General features: G+C 44.6%; 1 protein-coding gene across 5 annotated transcripts in view; it reads left to right on the forward strand.

Annotated features, from left to right (window-relative positions):
- Window positions 1-7,276: 7,276 nt before the first annotated feature.
- Window positions 7,277-16,056, forward strand: part of PRDM4 (PR/SET domain 4) — a 617,560-nt gene continuing 608,780 nt past the window's right edge. For all 5 annotated transcript variants that reach the window (XM_069628794.1, XM_069628793.1, XM_069628795.1 and 2 more), the window contains exon 1: window positions 7,277-7,361. The gene's annotated coding sequence lies outside the window, so the exon portion shown is untranslated. The remainder of the gene's footprint in view (window positions 7,362-16,056) is intronic.

Below are 16,056 nucleotides of genomic sequence, written 5' to 3' on the forward strand. Positions count from 1 at the left end.
CAATGTTGCAGCACCTCGCTGGTGACCTCTTGCCCCCGTGGCAGCGTTGGGGGTTCCCCCAACACCTGCCTCTCCGTCACCGCTGGATCCTCTTCCTCCAGGGCATCCCCCTCCTGGGGGGACCCTCTTTGGCCTCCTTGGGCTTGTTGCGCAACATTGCCGGTGATGGAGAGTGCCTGTCCGCACCTTACTGTGGGGGGCTTCCCCCCCAGGCCTCTGAGGTTCATCTTGACCCTGAGGTATTGGCCAGTTGTTCTGTATGAAGGGGATGCTCCTTTCTCCATTCTGTGCGCCGCAGGGGTCTAGGTCCCATTTAGAGCCTGGGTTGGTTGCCCGCTGGTAGCCGTGGGGCTAGTATGATCAAAGGTGACCTTGAAGTGGTCAAGGTCGTGGTGTCACACTGGCCGGGAGCCCAGGAGCTTCTTGAATTTCTTCCCGGGGTGCCCCCCATGCTCCCACCGCTCCTGGGCCTCCAAGTACGCTCTTGACCCCCTGGGTGTTCCTTCTCAGTTAATCTTGCATGGCAGGGTTAGTTTTCATGAGGGTGGGCGGAGCAGCGCTCTCCTGCGGAGTCCTATGCTGGGGGATGGGGGCACGCGCCGCCCGTTGGCCGGGGGGATGCTGCAGGAGACCTAGTGCTGTCGCCCTTCTATTACTGCAGTTTGCCTCTGATGTTGCTGAATGGTATGGGTTTGGGCCTTTGCCAGGGACGGGGACCGGGTATGCTGCGGGTCTCTCTGCCATAGGGGGGCCCCTTCCAAGCATAGGTTATGGAGCATTGGGACAGATGCTTTCATAAACCTCCATGTCCGTTGTTTGGGAGGGGAGCGGCTTGCGTGCATCTGCTTCGTGGCTTCCGACTCCCTCAATTGTGGCTGCTTACCCTCGGCCAGCTGGGGCGCATCACAGCTCATGGAGGCCCTGCGTCACATGGAGCCTGGCTTGCTGAATGGGGCCGAAGCGGGCACAGGATTTCAGGGGAATACTACCTGCTCCCCCTCCTTAGTTTTGTAGCTCGGTGTCCAGGCTGTGCCGGCTCTGCTGGATTGCCGCACCGAGCTGTGGTGAGTGCGCTAGCGCGTCCTGGCGGGCGCACTGGTCCGGCAGCCTTGTCTCCCCCGGTCAGATGCCAGGGCTCCGCTGTGGTTCGCTCACACTCCCCAGTCTCGCCTATGTTGCTGTGGCTGAACGGGCACCCGCTTCTTCTGCAGCACCTGCGGGGGTTCTCTCAGATCTCTTCCGGCTCAGCTGCCAGTCTCCAAACATGCATCTCTGCTGGCGGTCTTGGGTCCGCTCACTCTGCCCCTCTCTACCTTCAAACTCTGCAGTGGATTCTTGGGGGCCACTTGGTTCTCGGGTTGTTCCCTTTGATTTTGCTGCCGTGGGGTCTTGTTTTTACCGCTGCTTATTGCTCCTTTTTCGGGTCGCCGGGTTCCAGGTGTGCTTCAGAAAATTATCAAGTGTTTCTGAGTTCACACATTTTTAGTATTGGTTCACAAAACAAGCAATACTACAAGTCAGAAACTGAGCCATGGTACACAGGATGTTATGCTGACGGCCTAAACAGACATACTTAGCATGTGTAAATAAGGAAAATAAACGTGAGGAATGGCAAGTATACCATTTTTGAAATAGCACAGGCAGACTTTTTGAAGGGTAGGTGACTTGTGCAGGTTACAAAATCATACATTACCTAAATCAGCAACTAAATGTAGGTCACATTTGGGAAATGAAAGGGTTGTCTAACAAAGTGCAGTAGCAAATGTATGAAAACGTTATTAAAACCAAGTGAAAACGAATGTCATACCTTCCCAGAGGTGTCCCGACGAAAACTGTACCTCACATGTGTGCGTGCACCTGCCTGGGCGCAAAGGGAAAAGGCTAAACCACTGGTAACCCAGGTGTTCTGGGAGAGCAGACTCGTACCTCATGTGTGGGTGCACCTACCTGGCTGAAAAAGAAAAAGTGTCGACCGTCTTCAAGTCCAACAGCAGTCCCAAGGAGTCCCGGCAGGGTCCCCAGCCGTCCCAAAAAAAAAATCTGTAATGCTGCTTAGCCAGAGCTCCAGGATGGTTGGGGGTGATGTCCCTGGCCTTGGATGACTCTACCATGTGGGTCCCCCATCCCCAAGCACAGCGGCACTCCCAGCCCCGGTAGGGTCTCCGACCTTTCCCGGACGTAGAAACTGTAACAGCTCCAGGATAGTTGGGGGTAATGTTCCTGGCCTTGGGCAGTTGTCTCCCATATGGGGTGACCATCTCCAAGTGCAGCGGCTGTCCCAGGGAGACCCGGCAGGGTCCCCTTCCCTGAGGGTGTGGGACCCTGCCGGGGTTTCCTGGAACCACTGCGGGACGGTCAACCCACATGAGAGACAGCCACCCAAGGCCGGGGACATCACCTCCAACCATCTTGGAGCTTTGGATGGCCTGTGGTACAGCTTTTCCCCCAACAAGGGAGCCTCGGCAGTGTGCCAATACCTCCCACAGAGGAAAAACCTATAACACGGCCCAGCCAAAACTCCAGGACGGCTGGAGGTGATGTCCCCGGCTTTCAGCATCGCGAGTCTACCATCCCCAAGTGCAGCGGCAGCCGCAGGGAGCCCTGTAGGGTTCCCTTTACAGAGCAGAATTGTATAATGCAGGCCAGCCCAGAGCTCCAGCATGGTCAGGGGTGCTGTCCCTGGACTTGGGTGGCTGTCTCCCATAGGGGTCGACCGTCCCCAAGTCCAGCGGTAGTTATGGGGAGCCTGGGCAAGGTCCCCATTCCTCTCCAGATGTAAAGGGCCCCCATTCCTCCCATAAGGCAAAATATGTAATGCAGCACAGCCAGAGGTGCAGCTTGGGCTTGCGGACAGTCAACCCACATGGGAGACAGCCGCTGCCAGGGAAACACCAATGTTTTGCTGGCATGGGGGGCAATTTGTGGCCAGACCCTGCATTTGTGTCCCAGCCCACCAAAATACGTCCCCAGACTGGCCAATCCTGTAGAATAAAAAAATTACTCTCATAACGTTGCAGCTCCTCGTGTAAAAAAACCCTGTGAACAAAACAAAAAATATTCATTACCTATGTTCAGCCCAGAAAAAACAAATCATAACTATCACGCTCCAATCACTGCCCCTCCCTTTCAAGCAATCCCTGGTGGTGACCCTCACACCCCAGTAAAAACACATTTACCCCTTGCTAGGGGCAGATTTTTATTAAGAATATTAATGACCATAACACCAGTTAACAGTATAATTATAGGTTTATGGATTTTGGTCGACCACACCCCCAAACTGGTTGAAAATTCCCTGCCCCCTCCACCTCAATTTTTCTAAACATTTTTTATGCCACCAAAGGCCACATTAGATAGTGTAAGGGTGGGAGGTGGGTGGTGGAGGGGTGACCTACCCCACAATCCGACATTTAAAAAATATTAGGTACAAAGCATTTGGAAAAATCCAACTGGTTCAGGTTCATTTTGAACACAGATCCATAATTATGCCACTGGCTAAGATATCTTACAGTTTGGTCCAATTAAATGGTTATAATAAATCTTGAATATGATAAATATGTAAGAACCATGAACTGATTATTGTTAGTAATAAATGAAAATAAGGCCTACTTTAACAATATAAATACTTTCATGGAATATAAATGACTGAAAACATGAAGCCGTCAATGAAAAGAATTACATATCGAGTACAACAATGAACTCAGTGACAGCATAAAAAAGGAGAGAAATGTGACCATGTTTCTAGGTGGACACATGGGAAAAAGGAACATGCACACATGGCAGAAAGGTCCTTTTGTCTAATGGGAACCAGCCCACTCAGACTGAAGCAGCTATTTCCCGTTAGAGAAATGGCCCTCCGACCTGGAGATGCAGAAAGGTCCCTTTGTCTAATGGGAACTCGGCCACTCACACTGAAGCAGAGAAAACATGCCCTCCGACCTCGAGAGGCAGAAAGGTCCCCTTGTCTAATGGGAACTAGCCCACTCACAATGAAGCAGCTATTTTCCATTAGAGAAACGGCCCTGCGACCTGGAGAGGCAGAACGGTCCTTTCCTCTAATGGGGAACTAGCCCACTCACACTGAAGCAGCTATTTCTCATTAGAGAAACGGCCCTCCGACCTGGATAGGCAGAAAGGTCCCCTCTTCTAATGGGAACTAGCCCACTCACACTGAAGCAGCTACTTCCCATTAGAGAAACGGCCCTCTGACTTGGAGAGTCAGAAAGGTCCTCTCGCCTAATGGGAACTAGCCCACTCACACTGAAGACCTATTTCCCATTAGAGAAACGGCACTCCGACCTGGAGAGGCAGAAAGGTCCTCTTGTGTAATGGGAACTAGCCCACTCACACTGAAGCAGCCCTTTCCCATTAGAGAAACTGCCCTCCGACCTGGAGAGGCAGAAAGGTCCCCTTGTCTAATGGGAACTAGCCCACTCACACTGAAGCAGCCATTTCCCATTAGAGAAACGGCCCTCCAACCTGGAGAGGCAGAAAGTGTTGTATCTCACTACCGGCACTGGTCTTTGTGGCGCTGTGGTAGGTCTTATTATGCCATATTCCTTGCCAGTCCTAAAACGGCCGCCAAAGGATCCCATTCTAGTGTAGCTGAACGGTCAAGCTCTGCCGATTCTGTACTTCCGCGTTCATGCGGTCACGTGACAGTATTTAGATGCAAGAATTATGCATCTCCTCGCGTTGCTACTCCTCTGAAAGACGCTACGTGAGTTAATTCCTAGGATCTTACTTCCCCTTTCCCTTGCCTTTCTGAAACTAACTTTGTGTCTCTTTAGGTCTTTTTCTTCCGTGAAGCCACCCGCGCTGCCGCCTCCGAATCGGAGCCAGCACAGCACCGCTAGATACCTCCCTCCGCTGAATCACAGAGTTGAGCCATACGCTCGTATTTACTCCCTCTACTCCTTTTAGATAGGAAATTCCAACCGTTAACGCCGCTTTACCATTCTAAGCGCCTGAACGTAAATTATAATCCTTGATCTCAGGAATCATTCATCCCGAACTCTGTCCATTTCAGATCATCCTGCATTAGGTCCCAATACACCTTTCGTTGTAGTCTCTGGACGACAATATTCGACTACACGTAGGTTTTCCAAGAAACTCACAGTTTCTGCTCCATGGCGATTCTGCTATCATACTGACATCTCTCATCTTACCCTTTTCTTGGTGCAGAATGCTGCAAGAAATCCAAGAACACTCATCTAAACCGATAGCAGCTCCTGCTTTATGTAAGAAATGCTTCTTACTCCAGTGCATTGATATGACTCTGTTTTCTATTCACTTACCATTCTGCCAATCAGATCTTCCGTGAAGGACTCTCCATTTCAAAGCTTATATCGAGACCAGCCATAATGGTTGCGAAGAGATAGGAGTCACAAAGGAACATCGCACCCTATTCCTGAATCAGGGTTTTCTTCCCCAGAGGGTTTCCCTGGGAGTTGTGCCTTCCTCTGTCCTGGTATTCATCAGGCGAAGGGCTGCAGGACTTTCAGGGGGATTTTTCATTGCCACTAAGATCCTGCCATCTCCCTAGGTTAGTGCTTTTCTGTTTCATTATACTGTGGCATGACAGAAAGGTCCACACGTCTAATGGGAACTAGTCCACTCACGTCTAATAGGAACTAGCCTTCTCAGTGTGAGTAATCTACAACCCATTAATATGCAGGATCTCACCACTAGGGGAGCAAAAAGGGCAATTTCTCTAATGGGAACTAGCCTTCTCAGTATGAGTAGGCTAGTTCCCATTATTCCCATTATTATACATTATTATACAGGACTTGGCCACTAGGGGAGCAAAAAGGGCAATTTCTCTAATGGGATCTAGCCTTCTCAGTGTGAGTAGCCTTCTCAGTGTGAGTAGGCTAGTTCCCATTATTATGCAAATCTTGGCCACTAGGGGCAAAAAGGGTGATTTCTCTAATGGGAACTAGCCTTCTCAGTGTTAGTAGGCTAATTCCCATTATTATGCTGGACTTGGCCACTAGGGGCAAAAAGGGCAATTTCTCTAATGGGAACTAGCCCACTCACACTGAAGCAGCTATTTCCCCATCTGAGAAATGGCCCTAGCAACCAATGGTCCGTTTCTCAGATGGGAACTAGTATCAACCATGGTGCTTCCTCCGTGATTCTCTTCCTAAGCACGTATAGACGTCCTACATGAAAACTTCCCAACGACTTAACAGAAAAACGTGAAAAACATCATGATGCCGTAAAGGCATTTTAGAAAGTACCAGCACTTTTAAACAAACGCATCATGCTATCGGGTCTCATAGGGACTTTAAATGTGTGATTGATAATGAAAGCAATACAAGGCCTCTCTTTAACCTTCTCTTCCACACATTACAAAGGGGCAAATGAACAACGCCTCCCACCCCCGGGGAATGCCAAAATAACCCATGCAGAAGAAAAAAATAACTGAACTGTTATGCTGGAAATTCGTACCAAGATGCGTCTGCATAAACACATATCCCCATCTGCTGCATATAAATCCTCCAAACCCCCTCCCCTCTCCAGCGGGGACGATAACTAACTATTCACTGTACTATTCACTGGAAATCCCATTGGGAAGGGAGGAACTTGCTGCCCCACTCCATAAAACACATTTCCCCGGGGCAAATCGCCCATCTGCATGAGAAAACCCAAAAAAGAACAATTTGCCCGTACTTTTGTAAAACTCACTCCTGATGCACATTACAAACCCTCCAAAATACACAGACGTACCCCTTCCCCAATATTGCCTCACCCCTAATGCACATTACAACCCCCCAAAATAAACAGAAATACACCTTTCCCAATATTGCCTCAGCCCTGTGAGGCACATTGCAAACCCACAAAATAGACAGAAAATACCCCCATAGCTCTCAACTCAACCGCTTTTGGCGGGTGTCACCCGCCTTGTAAACAGGTGAGTCAACCACCAAGCCTCGTGCACGCCCATTCATTTCAATGGGCCTCTCACCCGCCAAACACTAAATCGGGTGATTTCACCCGCCTTTGCATCGAAAAAGGTTGAGAGCTATGTACCCCCTTATCCCGCTCTACATTAAAGTAGCAATCAACATGAGATACATGTAAGACTTACCATAAACATAACGCAAGCACCAAATAACAATCAACTATATGAAATGTGCTTTGTAACGTGGGAATATCTGCCGCCGAGTACTAGCTGCAACGCCTTGCCTAGGAGCCTTGGCTTCCCGCTCGTACAAAAAAAATGACGAAGTGAACGTTGCAGAGCACGTGATGCAGAGCACGTGATGACGTAATGCGGAGCGTTGCTAGGGTCCGTTTCTCGAATGGGAACTAGACGCTATCCTATACGAACGTCATCTCCCGATTCCAGGCAGCATCAGGTGAGGGCATGCGATTCAGCTTTTGTAGTGAATTTTATATGCATTTCTTTTAGCATCCATTCACTTAGACGTTCTCACCCTTTTGTTATATTGTTAAGAGGAGCCCTTTTGCAACCTCTGGAAATGTACGTTGAAGCTGTAATTCGTTGTATTCTACTTACCGCATGTAGAAATTAAACATTATAAGTACGTGACTTTCTAAACAACTGGTTTTTAAATTACACATGGCAGCCTTTTGTTGTTGGTATTGTAGACGCAGTAGCTGCTGCGAAGCTCATTTACGGTATGGTTCAGGTCATGGAATGCTCGCAGACACAGTAACTGCTGTGCAGGTACTACACAGACCCTGCTCTGGTGTAAGTGACTACATACATAATAATAGATCTGTTTCTTGAAGCAGGCGACTGCCCGGGTCGCAATTGCCCCATGGTGTGCAACTGCCCCGGTCCCCTGAGGACAAAATTTCCCTGGGTGTGGGGCGCGATTGCTGTGGGGAGAGTAGCGGCAACACAGTAGCGACAGCTGCTGACTGGCAGTCGAATAGTACTTGAGTAAAGTTATGGAAGTCAGAGGCTCTCTGAACATCCGCGCCACCTGGGATGGGGACATAAAAGGGTGCCTTTCCTGGTGGACGTCCGCCTTTGTAATCAAGCAACACACCACAGAGGAAAAAAGACAGCTGCCTTTGAGCGTTCCCGGCTTCCCACCCGACACTCCAATTGCTTTCTACCCAGATTTTTGATTTGAATAAAATATTTCGCAATTCCTTTCTACCCTGACCCGTGCGCAAAGAAAGAAGACTGCATTGACTCTTGTGTGCAGAAAGAAGGTAGATGCAGCCCGATGCTTCTGTTGACATTTTAGAAAATGTTCCTTAAAGCTGTGTACATATCGTTCGGCTGCCCTAGTAAAGAAATCCACTTTTTGGATTGTTTTGGGATTGCTTCTGGCTTGTTTTCAAGCTGCAGTAGTGTGAGGTGAGACTGCCTTTTGTTTGGGACTTGTGGCTCAATCCACGGGTATGTGCCGGTCTGTCGAGCGCTACATCCTTTATACGTTATAGTCAAATGTCTACAACTGTATGGCTCCCTTATGAATGGTACTCGAATTAGCACGTCCGACTCATCTCTGATTACTTCTGGGGCAAAACGTTATTAAACTTTTATTTTGGAAATGTGATATCATGATGTACAGACCCACCTCTACAACTACGGTTTTGCATCCCCCAAACATACTTTTCTGCTGCTACCTGCAAGTGGACGATTATTTCCCTCGTTTGAATACACCCTGTACATTGGTGATGTACGACCATCAAAATCGCCCCGCTTCTACTTAGCGCTAGTTTCGTGTTGAATCACTACTGGTAAATAAAGCGCGCGTGCATTGGCGTTTACAAAGGAGTGCTACGTTATAGAGACACGCGTTTTGAGGGACGACAGTGATACGAACAAACTACATTCTGAATATGGAATGACATGGTATTGTGTACCATGGGCTAGAATGCTGGGCCTCTCTACCCTGGAGCCGGACTGTAGACCTGTCGCCGGACGACATAGGGTGCAACTCCACTCCCTTCGGGCTGCTGTTTTCCATCCTTGTCCTGATGGAACCCAAAGGGGAATTGTCCCAGTCACAGCAACAGAGCACTTTTGAACCTGTCTTTCAGGAAAAATAAAAAAGGCTGGAGCCATTTTGGCGAGAGAGTTCTTAGGGGAGTTCAGTCCTCTGGAGGCTGTCCCCCTCTGTCTGTGACCTGTCAGTAGACCTGCAGACCTCTCTTAGGCCTGAGTTTCTGTTTATATTTGTGTTCTTCTAATGTAAGAGAGTTGAAATGCCTTTGTCACTAAACATTAATAGAGGCTGGTTCATGCCCTGAGGTTCCCGCTGCGCCAGCGCATCACATACCACCATAGTAAGAAATTCAGTCCTAGGCGCCCCAGGTATATGAGTGACCAGTTAGGCCATTGAGCTTTCCCCCATTGTGTGTCGATGCCAGAAAGACATCTATCGCTGCCCATACCACCAGGAGGGCACTATGTGATTCTGCAGGTTGGTGAGAAGAACATTGCAAATGAAGGGGACAACAAGGGATTGCACTATCTTTGCACAACATGACTCCTTCTAACAGACTGTGCCCAATGAGGCCCTCTGCAATCATTGTGGAATGCTTATCAGACTTCTGAAAATGCTGATTTCGGAGATCAAAAGAACACTGGTGCAACTAATATTACAGCTCCGATACTGAATGCTATTATATTTCTGGTGACTGGGATTTGAATTTAAAAAGTCAAAGGCCTTCTTTTTGATGATAATAGGCAAGGGAGAAGACACTGATGCAGGAAGATAACTGTTTGTAGTTATCATTGGATTACAATCTGTTCAGCACATGTCAGGAGTGAGTCATAGAAATGTGGTCCAATAGTGGTTTTGCGAATTATGGGTGGAACTTGTCTCTTGTATGCCAATTTGTGGCAACTCAATTGAATAGGAGCTTTGTTTCACGTAGAAAGCCACTATAATTGAGAGTTTTTAACTTGGAGTTGGTGTGTGAAAGTAAATGAAGTGATGGCTGCTTCAACAGAAACAATCTAATTTTAGAAGTATCCTGTGTTGAAATAAAAGACTTGTACTGGACATGTGTGGTGATAGTATGAAAGGTTATGGGCTAAACACGATTAATGGTTCTGGTACACAATCTATACTTCATGCTGACAACATATATAAACACTATTTGGAGAGGAATGCATTAGTATGTCGTTTCGATAATATGAAATATATATGTGGTTGAGCTACACAATACTCAGCACTTGGTGCATATTAAAATTTAAAATTGCAATGGATTAGATGTTTTAATGGGAGTGCTTAGGTCTTGATCTTGATTAGTAATTAAACATATGGGTGATGGTATTTCTGAATTATGGTGGAGGTGGGAGGATGGTACTGAGTTATTTTAACTTAATATGTAAGATGCAGAGACATGTGGTTGGGTCATGGTAGAAGGGTACGGAATGTGATTACGGTACATGTCCACTGTGTTTGTTTATTCTAGAGGGTTTGTTGATGTATTGGCTCTGTATGCAGATTTAGAATATCTTTTGTAATGCTCTGAGGTTTTTAGGGAACCATAAAGATTGTTATTTTTTGTACTCTGTATTTGGAATGTGCTTATCTCACTGTAAGTAATTGGAGGGAAGTAAGTTTAGATTCAAATATTGAGGTGCACGTCTTTGGGAGTATAGATAGGAATACTGTTTCTAATGTATATAATAGACTAATAGTTAGGTCCGTAGTTGGTCGGACTTTGATCAAACAATGCTTTCTTTGTGTTGTTCTTGTTCTTATGTTGTTTCTATGTTTGTCTGTGTGGGAGGGGTTGTATTATCTCATACCTTGTTCGTTTATTGTGATGGAGGTTTTCCTGTGCGATTGGAAAAGGAATATCAGCATGTTGAAAAAAGCGCACTTGACATTCATGAGTATGTACTGTGCGAGTGTCATTGATGAATATGTATTGAGGTTATGCTAGATGGAGGGGTTTATATGGAAAGGTATTAATGATAATGACAGAGTAGATTGTAATGGGGACTTTATCCATTGGAACCTGGAATGTAAAAGGTCTAAATTGTCCAAAGAAAAGGAAAAAAGTGTTATCTAAGCTATGGAGGGATAAGATAGATATTGTTTTTCTCAAAGAAATGCACTTGTATCTGGGATCTGAGGATTTGTTGACTAACTCTAAATATACAAAGATACTGTTGAATTGTCACACATCAAAGTCAAGAGGTGTAGGAATTCTGTTTAGAAGGAGTTTGAATATATGTGTGGATAGAGTGAGTATGGACACTGAGGGTCGCGTTATATTGGTTGATTTAAAATATGAGGGAAAATTACTCTCTGTTGGTTCCGTATATGGTCCACGTGTTAATAGTGGTAATTTTTTTTGTGTCTTTGGAAGCAATGTTACATGATATGAGAGGAGAATCTATTCTCTTCGGTGGGGACTTTAATTGTATTTTAGATTTTAAAACAGGTCCTCTGTGTGTAATTTTTCTGGGCAAAAATCACGCAGGGAATTTAAGGACTTTTTAGATGTTTATGACCTTGTAGATACTTGGAGGAACCTACATCCAAGAGATGTAGATTTTTCTTTTTATTCCCCGGCACATGATTCATATTCGAGACTGGATTATGTTTTAGTTTCTGACGTATTGGTAGAATCTGTGCTGGAAGCAAGTATGGGGGAAGGTAATTTATCTGATCACTCGATTGTGGGAATTAAGATGAATTTTAATGGTGAGAGACAAGGGAATTGTAGGTGGCGACTCAAGCCTTTCATTTTGAAGGAGGAGAGCGCTTCCAAAGCATTGAATGATTCCATAAATTTGGATTTTCATTGATGATAAAGGTTTGTTAGATAGTCTGCTGGTTTGGGATTCCTTTAAAGCTTTCATTAGGGGGAACTGATGAGCTGGACTGCTAGGGCAAGAAGAAACGGGAGACAAAATTGATGGAGCTTGAGACTAACTTGGGAAGTCTGCAAAAGAAATACGCTTTGTCAAAAAATAATAAAGATAGAGTAGAATTGAATATGGTAAAAGAACACCCTGAAACTTGAGATTGAATCTCAAACGGAGAAAGGTTTGTTTTATATGAGACAAAAGTATTGGGAAGGAGGAGATCGAGGGGGTAAGCTGCTGGCAAACAAACTGAAGGGTTTTTCGGAAAGATCTCATGTACGTAAAATAGATAAAGGAACTGAGGGTGTAGTGGTAACGAAGAAAGAGATAGGTGAATGCTTTTGTTTGTTTTATACAGAATTATACACTGAGGAGCTTACACCGCATTTGCAGGATCTGGAAGAGTTTTTTGGGAAGATTGATATTCCATCCTTGCATGAAGAGGGTAGGAACTTACTTGATGCACCAATTGTTGTATCAGAGGTATTATTAGCAATAAGTGGATTAAAAGATGGAAAATCCCCAGGTATAGATGGTTTACCAACTGAATTATATAAATGTTTTGATGTACACCTAGCAACGGAATTGTGAGTTAGACAATCGGTTCTTAATGGACGGTATTCTGTGTCCGTCAATGAGGGAGGCTGTAGTAACTGTTGTTCCAAAACCAGGGAAGGATGCGGCTCACTGCTGCAATTATCGCCCTATATTGCTGCTGAATGTAGATATGAAGATTTTTACTAAGATTTTGGCAAATAAACTAGATAAACATATAGGAGGGCTGATTGATAGACTTTATTAGATAATATTAGGACTCTTTTGGATATTATGAATTTGCCAGAGTCTAAAGTTAGTGAGACCTTGTTAATTTTTTTGGATGCCGAGAAGGCTTTCGATAGAGTAAATTGGACATTTCTGAATTATACTCTATTGAAGATGGGATGTGGGCCACTATTTATCAATGCTATAGGGGCTCTGCAATCAGATATATCAGCCAGGGTCTGGGTGAATGGGGGGTTTTCTGATTCCTTTCAGTTATTTAGGGGTACAAGACAGGGCTGTCCTCTTATCTCCTTTCCTTTTTAATTTGGCTCTGGAACCCCTGTTGTCCTAAATCAGACAGAATATTGATGTTAGAGGGTTATGTATAGGAGGTGATGAAATTAAGGTCTTGGCATATGCGGATGATGTGGTGGTAGTCTTGAATAATGCGGGGGATGGTGGACTTGTTTTGAAGAATATGATTGAGGAAGTAGGGAGGTTGTCGGGTTATAAAATCAATTGGGGAAAATCGGTTGTTTTTCCGGTGAGAGTTACTGCTAATTGTGATCGATTGTTGGGTTGGGATTGTAAATGGGAAAGCGATTGTGTGAAGTATTTGGGGAGTTATTTGGTTCGGGATATTGATAAGCTTGTTGAATATAATGTGAATAAAATAATAGAGATTCTCCAAAAGGACATTAGGAAATGGCGTTGTACTATCTTAAGTGTCTGGGCAAAAGTTAGTGCAATGAAAATGATGTTGCTTCCGAAGGAATTATATTTTTTACAATCGATTCCTCTGAAGTTCACGAAGAGAATACTTGGGCGTGTTGACAGTCTTTCAAGAATTTTTGTGGGGTGTTTGGAAAAGAGTTAGGATTCCACGTTATATTATGATTCGAAAGGTTCAGGATGGTGGGTTTGGCTACCCTACCCTATCCTGGGGAACTATTGTAAGGGTTTCCTACTAAAACATTTTTTTTTCCAAATGATGATTTAGACTTGGTGCCTTGGTGGGTACAGATAGAGAGAAAATTGTTGTAACCATATCATGTGAAGAGCTTATACTCTCTTGGGAAGCTACTTCGACAAACTATGAATCTAAAATCAATTGCTGTTTCGAAAGATGCATTGGTTTAGTTGATAACAGATAATGGTCAGGGGTTGAATATGTATAAAGATGCATCTTTATGGTGTAATCTGGGATTGCAGGTTAATGATAAAATATTGAATTGGGGAAGTTGGAGTAATAGAGGTGTTCTGGTGATTGGTGATGTCTGGAATGATGATGAAGAAATGGTTTCCTTTGATAATCTGAGAAATAAATATGGACTGAGTGGGAGGGAACAGGGACGGTATAGAATACTGAAGGATTTGCTTTCTGAACTGCAGCAGATGTTAGACTCGCAGTTTATGTAGAAGCCAGAGATATGTGGGTTGTTTTCTGTAATGCAGCAGAAAGTGTCGGATATCATGAGCCTTATACCTTTGGAGAGTGCTTGGTTGACTTCATGGGAGAAGCTAAGAATGATGTGGTCGGAAGAGTTGGGCAATGACATTTCGGTGAAGGAACGGGAACAGGCGAAAATTGACTTAAACTTGCGTTACATTCACCAAAGGCTCTTGGGTAAAATTTATTGGACTACTGTCCGTATGTGTAGCCTAGGATTGGTGGAAAATGATTGTTGCTGGGGGTATCGGAAGGAAAAAGGTTCTCTGTTGCACATGTTATGGTACTGTGATAAAGTAATGGACTATTGGAAGGATGTGCTGGATAGCATTAACGCAATTTGGACCATCGATTTTCCACAAAGCCCTTTATCTGTGATTCTGCAATGTCCAAGATGCGGGCGAAATGTTGATTCTGTAACTAGGAATTGGATTAACAGAAGCTTACTGGTGGCGATTAGACAGGTGTTAAAGGTGTGGAAAACAAGGAAGAAGCCTTTTGTTGAGGGATGGCTTTATGATATGAAGATTCTTTCAAAGTATGAGAAATGCTTGTTGTGTAGGCAGCAAAAGGAAGCAGTATATGAAGAACTGTGGGGACCTTTCAATGAATTATATGGAAATTGATTGATTAATATTGAGGTGTGAGTTGTGTATTTCTATTAGGAAGAAAGGTGGGGGGGTTAGGGATGTGGGTGTGAGTTTTATGTGTTGTCCTTCGTCTTGTCTTGTTATGTTGTTGTTACGTGGTGTTAAATTGTACTTTAGAGAATCTGAGTTTGGTGTTTAGATGTTGGATTTGCTATTATGGTTTTATGTTTATATTTCTTATATATCATTTTTTTAAATGTAACTATTGTTCAAGCTCAGTGTTTGGTTGTAATATACTTTGTGGAAAACTATAAATAAAGTATTTAAACAAAAAAAAAGTGCCAAGTACTGTCTTCATTCTTCAAAACAAGTAGATTAGCGCCCTCCCCAAGGCCAGGCAACAGGCATTCCATAGGAAACCATACTGCCTGTGGTCATGCCACAAGTTTCAAGAGATGAGGCCTCAAGAACCCAAGCACTAGAGGGCAGTGATGACAAAGAGGAACAAGGCACTAAAACCGTTGGTTTATAGACATTTCTTTATGGCCTAAATCAATGTCTGGACATGTGCGTGATCAAATTGTAATGGGAGGGCCACAGGGCCACAGGCTATGCCACCACCTAGTTATTCATACACAAAGGATGACAGAAATAGGCCCTTTTCTTCTTCATATGTGCTCATGGTATTACCTAACAAACAGTCTCCAGGCCATGGCTGCAATATTCTATCTTCACTGATAGTCTACTGTTTTTGCTGTAGGCTTTTCGACCCTATGCCAAGATCAAAACATGGTAGTGATGGCATTAATAACTTGAAACATGTTAGTAACTATTTGAAAATGCATGAAGCGTCTCCTGAACATGCCAAATCCAGTGGCAAGTGGGTGGGTGCTGAAAGCTGCCTCACAGGACTTGTTGGTATTGATTCTCTCATGCAAGATCAAATACAGGCAGAGACCAAGAGTTGACGGGCTGTGCTTGAAAGAATTATGTTGTTATCTTTCTGTCCAAAAATAAGTTGGCATTTTGTGGCTCTTCAAACAAGTTACTTACTCCAAGCAATGGACATTTCTTAGACCTTGTTGAACTACTAGGGACATTTGTTCCGATCATGATGGATCATTTACATTGAGTTAGCTCGCAAGAGATCCACAATCACTATTGCGGAAATGTAATTCAGAATGAACTAATTAGTTTAATGGGGTCTCAAGTAAAGAATGTAATTTTACAAAGGGTGAAGGCTGCTAAATATTTCTGTTATTTTGAATTGTACCCCAGATATCAGCCACACCAAGCAACTGTCTTACACTGTAGAAATTGTGGATATTACAGGCAAAGACATTTCTGTGAAAGAATATTTTATAGGGTATTGCCCCGCAGACGACACATCTGGTGAAGGACTTGCAAACCTTCTGTATTCTGAAATCTCAGAATGC

Source organism: Ambystoma mexicanum, chromosome 12 (assembly GCF_040938575.1).
Source record: "Ambystoma mexicanum isolate Mex_15411 chromosome 12, UKY_AmexF1_1, whole genome shotgun sequence".
NCBI classification, from domain to species: domain Eukaryota; kingdom Metazoa; phylum Chordata; class Amphibia; order Caudata; family Ambystomatidae; genus Ambystoma; species Ambystoma mexicanum.